This window comes from Dendroctonus ponderosae, unplaced genomic scaffold (assembly GCF_020466585.1).
Source record: "Dendroctonus ponderosae isolate FM_Combo_2020 unplaced genomic scaffold, Dpon_F_20191213v2 Dpon_F_20191213_3, whole genome shotgun sequence".
Lineage (NCBI taxonomy): Eukaryota > Metazoa > Arthropoda > Insecta > Coleoptera > Curculionidae > Dendroctonus > Dendroctonus ponderosae.
Genome location: NW_026018508.1, coordinates 2,397,248 through 2,409,121, shown reverse-complemented (window position 1 = coordinate 2,409,121; position 11,874 = coordinate 2,397,248). Strand labels below are relative to the sequence as shown.

At 33.6% G+C, this 11,874-nt stretch overlaps 1 long non-coding RNA gene across 1 annotated transcript; it reads left to right on the top strand.

Moving 5' to 3' along the window:
* The first annotated feature begins 676 nt into the window (after positions 1-676).
* LOC109534601 lies at positions 677-3,514 on the top strand. Its single transcript, XR_007281125.1, has 2 exons — positions 677-1,461; positions 2,354-3,514. It is a non-coding gene; the product is annotated as an uncharacterized LOC109534601 (long non-coding RNA).
* The last annotated feature ends 8,360 nt before the right edge of the window (positions 3,515-11,874 follow it).

Here is an 11,874-nt window from a genome sequence, read left to right as displayed (position 1 = left end):
AATGTTTTATACACTTTTATTTAATTTATGAAATAAATTTCTTACTTATTAAATACTAAATAATGGAGGAAAAGACTGTTATGCAATTTTGGTAAAATGCACGACCGCGATTTGGGGACAAATCAGACGGTCTTTTATATCAAAATTCGATGACGTTTTTGTTTATCCAGAATCGTTCTTCTTGGAACGTGAAACCAAAAAGGCTATCTTATGTCTGAAATATTACTAAATCAATTAACCATCCTAGAAGAAAAATATACTTAAATAATGAAATGGTCACTTTAGAATGACTAGTTGAAAGAATTATCACCACTTCCACAGATGGTGTCGGACAATCTTATTTAGATAAACGCTCATCGATTCATGAAAGCTTCTAAGCGCGAAAAAGGAAAAATAAGCTCAACCACTTTGTTTGTTGTAACATCAAGACGCTATTAGGTTATTTATAGCTAGATCGGGTTCGAATGTTGTTTAGGTAGTCAGATGCGTACGTGAGAACCCAGAATTAACGGAATAATCATGTCATCAAGGCATGGTACATAACAGAACGCTGGTTCTCAGACACATTGTCATTCTTTCAGGTGAGTTCACTATAATGATCACACTTAATAAATTTTCCGCAATAGGTTTTCTTCTTACTTGGMWTRATYGACATTTAAGAAAGACATCAAATATGAAAATTGATTTTTTTTATTTTCTGATCAGAGTTAACGGTATTCCTTCCATTACGCTATTTAACAAAATATGATAGGAATAGTAACTGAAGTAACTATAAATAAACAGAATCAAATTGCATGAACTGATGTAATGGCTTGCGACGATTCGCTTGAAAGTTCACAGTGTAATCTTCTGAGAATAACTAATAATTCTTATCCACAACGGAATAAAGGTCGAAATGCGCATCAGCTTCAAGTTTAAACATGCCTGCTTGCAAACGTCAAAATTGTTTCTACACATTTATAGTTACAAATGTAACATTTTTTTCTTAAACTAGAAGTTTCATAATCTGGGAATCTTTTATACGCTTTACCAATAACATCACAAGTCTGCCTAATATATCTTGACGTGATTTATTTAGATATAAATATGCTTACAAATTTTTTTGGGTCCATCGGAAGCAGATGAAATAAAGTCGATCAGCATAGATCGGTGCCAGAAAAATTAATAAACATTCTAGAACTATAGTTAAACTCGCATGTTTACGGTTTGAAAGCATATCTCCGCAATTTTGAACAAAATACATTTTGTAATAGGTAGGACATTAGTAAATAGATACGCCTTATAAAATATCGAAGCCATTCGTCAGAGAAATTCCATGTTGATTCCTTTGCGAGCACCAGTATAATAAACATTTGTATAGTAACCCCAACATAATTAGAAAAGATACATGGGCCAGATTACAGATAGCATCTCTCACAGTTATTTTAAATAGCTTTGAAAATGTGTCGTCTTTTAAGTCAGGTAAATATCTCGGAACTCTTTAACACAGGTTAACGTTTTGACCACTATTATGTATTTAGCGTATTCGTTTTACCCGGACAATTTATAGGCTTTGGAGCCTGAGAATAAAATCTCTATGATCTGGGCATCCACAAATGTGTCTGGTTTACGGCCATGTTCTGAACGGTCATACATCACTTTTAATTAAAAGTGAAATTTAACACAGATTGATGTGTGAAAAGGAAAAGAATTCTGGAAGAGACCTATAGGAATGTGCGCTACTAAAAGAATCCGCATGTAATTTATATTTATCTTTGGTCCAGGCGTTGGCAAATTAAAATAAAAAGTTTATATTGCTCAGCAGGCGCACTTGAATTACATACGACATTATCAGTAAGTTGGAAAAAGTCTTTGAAGTTGGCAATGTGGTAATAATTCTCAGCAAAAACCAGTTTTAGAGATATTTGCTATTCCGTAATGGTTAATTCTCAGAAGCAAGCAAAATGTTACCAGCACTTGGAATTTTTCTCGATGCTTCTAATAGGGAATATTTATAAAATTCCTTTAGTTAGATTTTATCCAATCGGTTTATTCAATTTGGGTGATTTCTGCAAAACTATTGAAATCGTGTAATAAACAAAAACTCTAGTTTCCAGTTTTACTTTTGCACAAGCGTTTAGACAAATAGATTTGTGTTTCGATGTACAGAGTGGTTTTTTAGTGCGAGAGAGTCCATTATTTCCGTTGGTGCTGAACTTTCGAAAAATAGTTTCATCTAAAAGTTTTTGACGTACAAAGTGTGCACATTTTAAAAATTGCTATTGCGAAAATTTCATTTTTGTTCAATGTTGTCTCGCCTCTTTTGTTTTTCAATTTTATAATGTCTTTTTTTTTGAAAAATGGGGATTTTTAGGCCATATAGTCCACGACTCAACGATGATAGATGGACCAAACGACTATTAGGATGCAGACACCGTGAAGATAGAGGAAGTCAGGGCAGACCACCGAACGATGAGCAGACGATATACGGAAAATATAACACAACTGGATGCCACTTGCGCAACATATAAATTTTTGACGGCGTATGGAGGAGGCTTATGTCCAGCAGTGAACACCAGAAGAAGCTGGATGATGAGTTGATGATGATAAGAGCAACTAACCCAAACAGAAGACCTTCTATAATCTTTCGGCGGTCAAATCATATTCCTTTAGTTACAGTACACTATTGTCGAATTCAGGAGAGAAAGACGTTGATACAGATACTAAGTAGTTCATTTGGAGAGTGATTATATTTTTGTATCCGCGAAAACGATAGTTTTTGTTCTACTATATTACAAAATTATAAAGCTTGACATTTTACCTGCTCCAAGATAAATTATGAGTTCCTATAAGTAGCTCAAAAAACTTCCCTCTAGAAGCAAATGAAGCAGTCATTATTAATTTGTGTAGAATCTTGATATTTAGTAGCAGTTGGTATTTTTTGTTCTTAGCACTAAACCGCCAATTATTCAATTTAATAAAAAAAAATAAAACTCGATTTGCATAAGATTCGCCCTCCAGAGCGCTTGCCGATGGTTTAAAACATGAACAGTTGTATTCCTGCATATTACTTTTAATTTGCAAATCATTACAGGAGAATCAACTTTTAAGCTAACGGGCAGACGTTGTAAGACGACAAAGATCCCGGCAAATTTATACAGACAATGATAAATTAGCTGTATAGTGAAAGAATAAATTATTAATCTGATGAATGGGTCATTACTATGCGGTGTTGTCTCAAGCACAAGCCACTACTGTAATGAAACATGTCATCAAGCGTTGACGGTAAAAAATTGTTATGTTTACGGATTGTTAAACCACTGTTATGGTGAGTCTTTATGAATGTTTTTGTAAGTGGGATTGACCAGATTAAGAGATATGAGTCTATTTGGCATTCAAACAGATTACAATGCATTAACATATAAAATTTTAAATAAACTAATTCATTATTACTGCTAAAAATTATTCTTACGTGTACACATATTGGCTAGCGGAATCAACACAATGCAATAAAAATAAACGATGACTGTTTGAATGGTTTTTTCTCTCATTCCGTTTGAATCTTAGTGCCTTTTCTTTAGTTCTTGCTGTGGTAATTGGCCATGAGCCATTAGCAATATTAACAAATCTTAACAATGCGCTTTCAGTTAGAAGATTAATGAACAAAATTCATTTAACTAGGTTTCATTAGAAGTTATCTTATTTAAGCCGTTTTTTAAATTAACGGCTTGAGAATCTACTTAATATTCACTTGTGAAATATTCTCAGCTCATTGAAGTCTTAATTGTAGCTCGTTTAAATCCAGGTAAAATCAACTAAGGTACAGGGTTAGCACTACAATTGAATTTGTTCCTAATGGCTATAAATATTTTTTTTAAATGAATTACTTTTACATTTACATATTTCCTTGTTGCAACACTCACGTTAAATGCTACTAAGTACTATTTAACTAGTATCAACTATCTGCTATTTAATGCTACTTGCTAAGAGCTTTAATTTACATGAAGGACTAAATATGTGTAGCATGCTTGATAGCTATATTAATTAATTAATTATTAATTAATTAATTAACTAATTTGTATCTTTTATTGTGCGTAGCTTGCCTTATTAAAAGTCCCTATTATTTAAAATAAAAATATTAAAGCAATAGTTTGACAATGCCAATCAGAAAACCTTAATATCTAAAAAACACGATAAACATGTTGAAACTTGTTTATTATAACGAAATGATCGGAACCTATATACACATACACATATACAGGGATATTTAAGTTTCGCGAAAAAGTCAAAAGGAAGTATATTCTGCCCGTATCTGCTCTGCAGCTAAGACTAATAACCACTTAAAAGGAATGACGCAAATTTTACCCTAAATATTGTGTTGTTCGACGCAATGACTTTGCTTCTCGTAAACTAACTTCATCGTAACCTTTTTAAGACCAGATTTCTTCTATTTTCATCTGATTTAGTTTCAAATTAATCTTATGACTTGACAAGCGTCAAACGGATCGCACGTTGTAAAACATGTGTCTGCATTTTTTACGAATCTAAATTTATTTCTGGACTTGTATTAACGTTTTCCCGATTTTTTAAATGTTATTACTCTGTGATTATTATGACAATTTTTTGGCCTTTTGCTAGGTCGCACAGTGTGGCAATGATTGTGTCTTTCTGATTGCTTCTGCACATTCGATTAGCATCAAATATATTGTAACTATGATTATCACTTTTTCCCATTTTTACCTTTGCACTTAGTCGGATTATTACCATCTCTGACGATATAATTCTTCCCGCCAACCCTATCAATACTTGGGTTTTCATATAAACACGTAAATAAATATAGACTGAATTTGTAAAAAAAACGAATTTTTATTTATTTTTTTCTTTACATTGGTTTCGGGCGAAGTCTAGCCGAAGCTACTCGCTTAACCTTAAATAAACAATACACTATTCTAAAAATAAGAATTCGAAAAAAAAGTAATATTAATCACAAGTAATCTTAAAAAGAAAATAAATGAAAATGAAATAGATACAATTATTTTACTAATGAGAAACATAATGCTCCTTGAGTTTCTTTTTAAATGAGAAAAGTGAACATTTCTTAAACAAGTTATTTACGGAATTATAAATATGTGGACCATTAAAACTAAAAGATCTACGAAACAAAGTTGAAACATGGCGTGGTGTATTCAGTATACAGGGTGATCTTAGGTTCAAAACGTGCAACCCCCTTCTGAATTGTAGTTTTTTGTATAGGCATGTCGGTTCTTTTGCTATAATTACTCGATGAACGGCCGTGCCGAACTGCAGTCTAAATGTGCCATATACTTACTACTATGAGCCTATACTATTTGCAGTTAATGGCTAATATTATTAAGTGGCAAGAAAACTGAAATATTTTTTTACGCAAAAACTATGAATGTTACAAGATTTTATGAAGAGCACGAAAATGTGTGCAAAGGATTAGTACACCGAGCAAAAAAATCAGTTGAGTCCATCAACAAAATGAAAGGTTCTGATTTTCCTTATATTTTTTTAATTTACTACTTACCGAAAGCGTATAAACTCAGGCGTTTCATCAAAGTATGAGTTTTACATGAGAACAAATTCACAGCGAGTTTTGCTAACATCCATCGGACCACTCTCTCGATAATAATTTTTTTAATTTTTTTTAAGAACTTTTCCATAAACTATCAATAGCTCAGTTAGCGGTATATCAGTTCTTCTTGTTTTGATCCGGGGAATATCGCAGTACCCTTTTGATGATGAGCTTACGGGACACCCTACATATCGACAACAATTGTAATATGTATTATATTTTCTATTGTTCCATTATGTTTTCTGCATTTTGAACGCCAACTAAACTACGACAAAATGTTAGAAACTATTTGAAATGTTGTGCACTCTCGAGTTGAACCAATCAGTTGAGCTGGACCAAAAAACAGTCATTTACGTCCTCTTCAAAGGAACTACGGCAATTTTCATTTATCCTAAATAACTGATTTATAAAAGTATATGAGTGGTTGATTTTGCATTGATTTCTTGTTAGTTTTTCCCCGTTAATCTGCATTTTCTTTCTTTCTTTTCTTTTAAAAATTGAATCGTTTTTTAAAATATCGATAATTGGAAGATATCTACAACTGAATAGGGTTGTTCTGAAAACGTTTAGAGGGTTAACGGAGTATCCATCCTGGTAAAGAAGAAACAGTTGCTTCTGAAACCAATTCCAGGAGAATTTATGGTGCGATTCCGGACACTGTTATGGATGGGAACGCTTCCTACTCCGACCCCTCTGACATTTTAAATGCTTTTACTACTTATATTCGGAAATCCTACATCGTCTCTGCTGAGTTTAATACTGCCGATGTTTTTGCGAATGGAAACGATCTGTTCGTTGAAATCGGGGAGATTCGTGAATCTCAAATTCTGTTTTGTCTGAGAGAAATGAGACTTACGGACACTGCAGGACCGGACAATGTCCCAGTTTTTGTTGAGGTTGTGCAATTTTATTTTTATCCCCTTTGACATAAATATTTAATGCTTGTCTCCGCTCAGATGCGTGCCCTAAACCATGGCATTCGGCTAAGATTTTGACGGTATTTGAGAAAGGCGCAAATAATTTATTATAGAATTATGGACCGGTGACTCCGTCAATTTTTTCGATCATACCTAGTGAACTTACGTTCCTTCACATTTAGTAATGTTTTTCGGGCTTTAAAGCCGTGGTCCATGGGAATTTCTTCCTGACGTTTCGTCCACAACTGCATTATCAAAGACGATGGGGCAGTGGGCGAAGTGATCTCTCGTGCTTTCTAATTCTCTCTCTAACTCGGCTGGTTCGCAGATTCCTGGAAAGGGCCTTTGGTTGGAATGGATACAGTAAGAAAGATTTCAATAGAGCAATTCGACCAAAAAACAGTGAAGATCGCTCGGAGACAACACAAACGCATGATGAGCGTAAGAGTTGGGCTTGCCTCGCGTACACACATGGAGTTACGGACAGGATCGGCAAGATACTGGAGAAACACGAAGTAAAAACAATTTTTAAACCAACACGAACCATCCAACAGACTTTGAGATCGGCTAAAGACAAACGGGATCCTTTATCAGCACCAGGAGTTTACAGAGTTCCGTGCAGCTGTGGAAGAGCATACATCGGCACYACAAAACGAAGCATAAACACTAGGATCACGGAGCACAAAGGAAGTTGCAGATTGGGACAAACAGAAAAATCAGCAGTAGCGGAGCACGCACTGCTAGACGGTCACCAAATACGCTTCGACGAAGTGGACATTCTGCACCAATCTGAAATATACTACCCGAGACTCACCAGAGAGGCCATCGAAATATTTAAACACCAAAACAACTTCAACAGAAAAGAAGAAACTACGGCACTCAATCCAGATTGGAAACGCGTTTTGCGCCAAACAGCATGTGCGCCGAAGTTGTTATGTTCGCCGCAGTTGTGGACGAAACGTCAGGAAGAATGGACCATGTCTTTAAAGCCCGGAAAACATTCCTAAATGTGATTTAATCGGCCGTGAAAGCCTTTACGTTCCTTGTTCCCTCGATGACCTCAAGACGCTCTCTGATGCCTGTTGTCTTCCAAAGTGTAGAATCGAAGTGTCGAAGTTTTCACTCTTCTAAAAATCATGAAGTCTTGTAATCAGTTGGGGGACACTGAGGATATATTTTTTCTCCTGAGTGCGCTTAGCGCTCTCGGAGAGACTGGACTCTGGCAAACCATGTGTTTTTAAATATAATTATATGTTCAAGGATGATTTCAAATATTCAATGTAATAAATGTGGTGTTGTTATATGGTCTCGCTCTGTAAGTGGCTTACATCTGTCGAGGAGACCTTAAATAAATAAATAATTATATGGTTCGGAACTGCTTGCATTCTTGGTTTGGTTTTGAATTATCCATCATTTTTTCGTAGTCGGATTCAGTTACTTGATARTTGATTTGAAAAACAAGTTACCTGTTTTAAACCGTTTCATTTTATTCTAGGTCAGCTTATTCTTGCACCTCTCTTTTCCTCACAAGGAAGAGATGACATGGTTGCGTTTCATCTTATTTTCAATGAGCAGGATGTCGTGGGCTGACCACCTGAGGGTCTACGCCAACTCTCGTTCCAGTTGCAATTTTCATAGTCAGTCGAGTTGATTTTTAAAACTTCAAGTTATGTTATTTTCTTTAGGCTATGTGATTGCAGTGGGGTTTCAGTATCTTCCGCGTGCCCATAAGTTTACATTTCCGTATATTGTACTTCCACCTTTAAATCATTATAACTCGATTTTCAAGGCCTTGCCTATTCAATTAATAATCAAATAATTTTCTATGATAAAAATATCTTCGCTGAGTCAGCTGGAATTGGCATTTGGGTTGGTTCATTGGGAGTTATAAAAGGCCTATTTTTTCCATACTCATTTATACCCCGGATAACAAAACACTTAATAACCTAATAAAGTTATTAACTAACTTTATTAGGTGAAATGCTGTGTCCAAACTCAAAATGTATTTAAGAAATTTAGGGGGAAATTTGTTTCCCGCTTCTTCCATAATCAGGCACAATAAAAAGTGTATTGGTGGTGATTTATTGGAACTTTAACTGTCTTACAAAAATATTTTTTTCAATAAAACAGTTGTAAGACAGCAAAAGTGAGAATAAATAATTTAAGTTTAGTTTAGATAATATCGGTTTTTGCGATATGCAAAACTAACATCGTTTAATATTACAAAAAATACGGGCAATTTGAATGATGCATATTGCCTTATTATTATATGTAGTTTCAGATTATATGAGAATCAGATTATCCTCAAGCAAACCATATTTCTCTGGTAATTGTGTACAGGGTGGTCCATTGGTAACCCTTACATTTTGTTACAGTCAATTTTCACTATTTTTGTATGGCTGGAAAACAAAATTGCTCAGGAGTTTTCTATATTTTGGTGACATTTTGGATTTCTGGAAAACTATACATATTTTCGTAATAATTATCATGAAAGACTGCACTGCTATATTTTTAGCCGTTACTGAAAAAAAAAATTATGTATGTACAAAGAATTTAGGATTTACTTATAGGTACTCAGCGTATCTATTTTATAGGAGCTCTATTCGAAAGTTTTTCTGTAGATTTATTGCCAAATATCGATAATAAATACTAATCCTGAACCAACCCGGAACTCTAAATAGGAATCAAGTTAGTAGTCACGACTTTCCATATTTGTACCTGTGGACATTCGACACACGACTTCGAGCATTTGTTGACCCACTGTCTGTTCACTTAGGTGAAATGGCAATTATTTACTTGGGTGCCAAATTAACTACTTTTAAAGAAATATCTGGCTTTCGGCGGCTTTGTGTAATCAGGAACTAATGCAAATCAGAAATTATTGGACGTAACAATGGTCTATTACATTTAAAACTTAATTTGGCTGTATTGTGTAGTTCGCTTCCAGCATTATACAAAATAAATTATTGGTTTTGTCTAGAATCCCGTTTATTGTGTATTGTAGAAATAAGCATCGCATGTATTTTTCTGCGATAAATATTTCTTACGTAGGTCGGATTAAAAAAAAATGAAGTATTTCCTGTGGAATAAAGTCGAAGTTCTGTTAGGAACTTTTAAACATTTATTTACATTTTRAAATAATTTTTCAAGCCTTTTCGATCATGTTCCAACTGAAAGGTAATAGGTTCAAATGAATACCTACAGATATACAGATCAATGAAAATAAGTAGGTATGTATATTCAAGTGTATGAGATATCCTCAAATTTGATCTAGATAATTGTTAATCTTTAAACACGCCTTCAGAATTTTATTTTCTTTAGAAATAATGTGAGCTTCCAAACTAAATTTTTACCAATATGAAATTAGACAGCAAGCATTTACCAAACCTACTATTTTAAACCATGAATTTTAATTATTGGATTAATACTTTCATCTGAAAGTATTACTTCAAGTACTACAATAGTACTTCAAAATTGAAATATTTGCTTGAGTAAAAAATCGTTCAAAAAATGTCTACTTCGGTTAATAATTTTAATCGACTAGGCCTATATTTTAAAAATAGGTACCAAGAGTATATTAAAGACTAGAATTAAAGACTTGTGTATATTTGATAAAAATAAACTTGACTATTTAGGCTTTGTCAAAACAGGTTTTATAACGGTTTAGCCTATCTTCAGACAGTTAACTCAGTTTATTTTATCACTTTGAAGATTGGCTTATGTTGCTTATTTATTTAGAAAAGCGGAAAATCTACAACACTGAGGTTYAATGTTAAAACTGCACTTAAATGCAAAATATAAATTTTCACATTAATCTAATATGCATTGAATAAATGCACAAAGATGATAAGAGTAGCAAGTTTATCGTTTACATGTCGCCATAAACAGTTCGCGACGATCTAGAAGGTAACTAACAATTTCGATTTGTCAGAGTATTATTTACACTTTTTTTGCAGATTCTAGAGTTATATTATAATTTATTTTAATATTTTTACTTTTTAGATATCAATTATTTCATTTATGAAAAAACATATTTGCCCCTAAAAGCTGACTTAGAACGCTTCTAGAAAATGGAGTTCATTTGAGCTCATCGTTGCGGATTCAAATATACAGTGTGATTCAAAATTGGAGTAATTCCTTTGGAGGTGTTGTCTGGGGGTTTTAGGAATACATAAAATAGTTAAATAAATTAAATGTTATTGAAAACTGAGAAATTTACAAAAAAACTATATCACAAGGATGGCAACAATTTTTCAAAGTAATCTGGGTAAATAACATTAAGTAAAAACCTGTTGCTCGTAATTATTAAAATCCGGTAACCATGAAATAATAGCAAAAGCGGCAATAAAATACATAAGGATAAACGATAAATTCAAGGGAATTCGTTAACTGTAGGGATCTACTTTTTTCGAAATGTCAAATTGTCAACGAGAAATTGTTCTGAGTGTGTGAACCACAGTTCTTTGTTGTTATCATAACCTCGAATTGATGTTTATGCAAATAAACATACATTTTTATCTTGAACTCCAAAAAAAGTTAGTACATACCTTATTGTGCACTCTTCTCTAGCAGCTTCTTATATTCGGTTAATTAACTCCTGCTCAATTTATACCGGTGTTCAGTAATCCATTGGTTTAATGTGTATCTTACATCCGTGGTAGGAATGTAGCCGATATTTATTAGATGCCTGGGAAAGTGTCAGTGGCTGTGCAATGTTCTGAGTGCCCCTGGAAGGCTCTGCTGCAATTATTTTCAATACATTTTTCATGTGTATATATTCTAGAACTTGAACATCTATTGTCGTCCATTATCTTCCTGGAACCAATCTTCCAGTTCCTCTGGACCTTTTTGGCGTAAGTTCTTACAGCTTCTGCTATGTTAATGTGACATTTCCCCATAACTAATCGCATATTCGATATTAGTGTACATTTTGTGAAAGAAAAGCTATCTACCTGTAACTATCTGTTATTGACAAAAACCATCGTTGCCAAATTGATTTTTTATCAAAAAATTGTAGAAGAGACCTTTTTTAATACCAATAATTTTCGTAATTTGAAGCAATTCCAATAGGGTACCAATCAAAGATGGGACCATTTAACAATAATGCTTAATAACAAAGTTTGTAATCGATTTTCAACTGTTAATATCTTCTAGAAATTTTCGAATAAATAATCAATATTTTTCTCGTACTCTCCAAGTGAGCCCCTATTAATGCGCCAATTCTGAATCGCCCTGTATTCAATATTTGTTGTTAAATTACCTAACATTACCAACTGGAGATAGAGCCATACGCATTTGAAATTATTGCAAATCTGCAATTTTCTAACACTTAAAACGACTTCGCTAATAGTTTTTAACACTGGGAAATGCTTAATAGTTTTT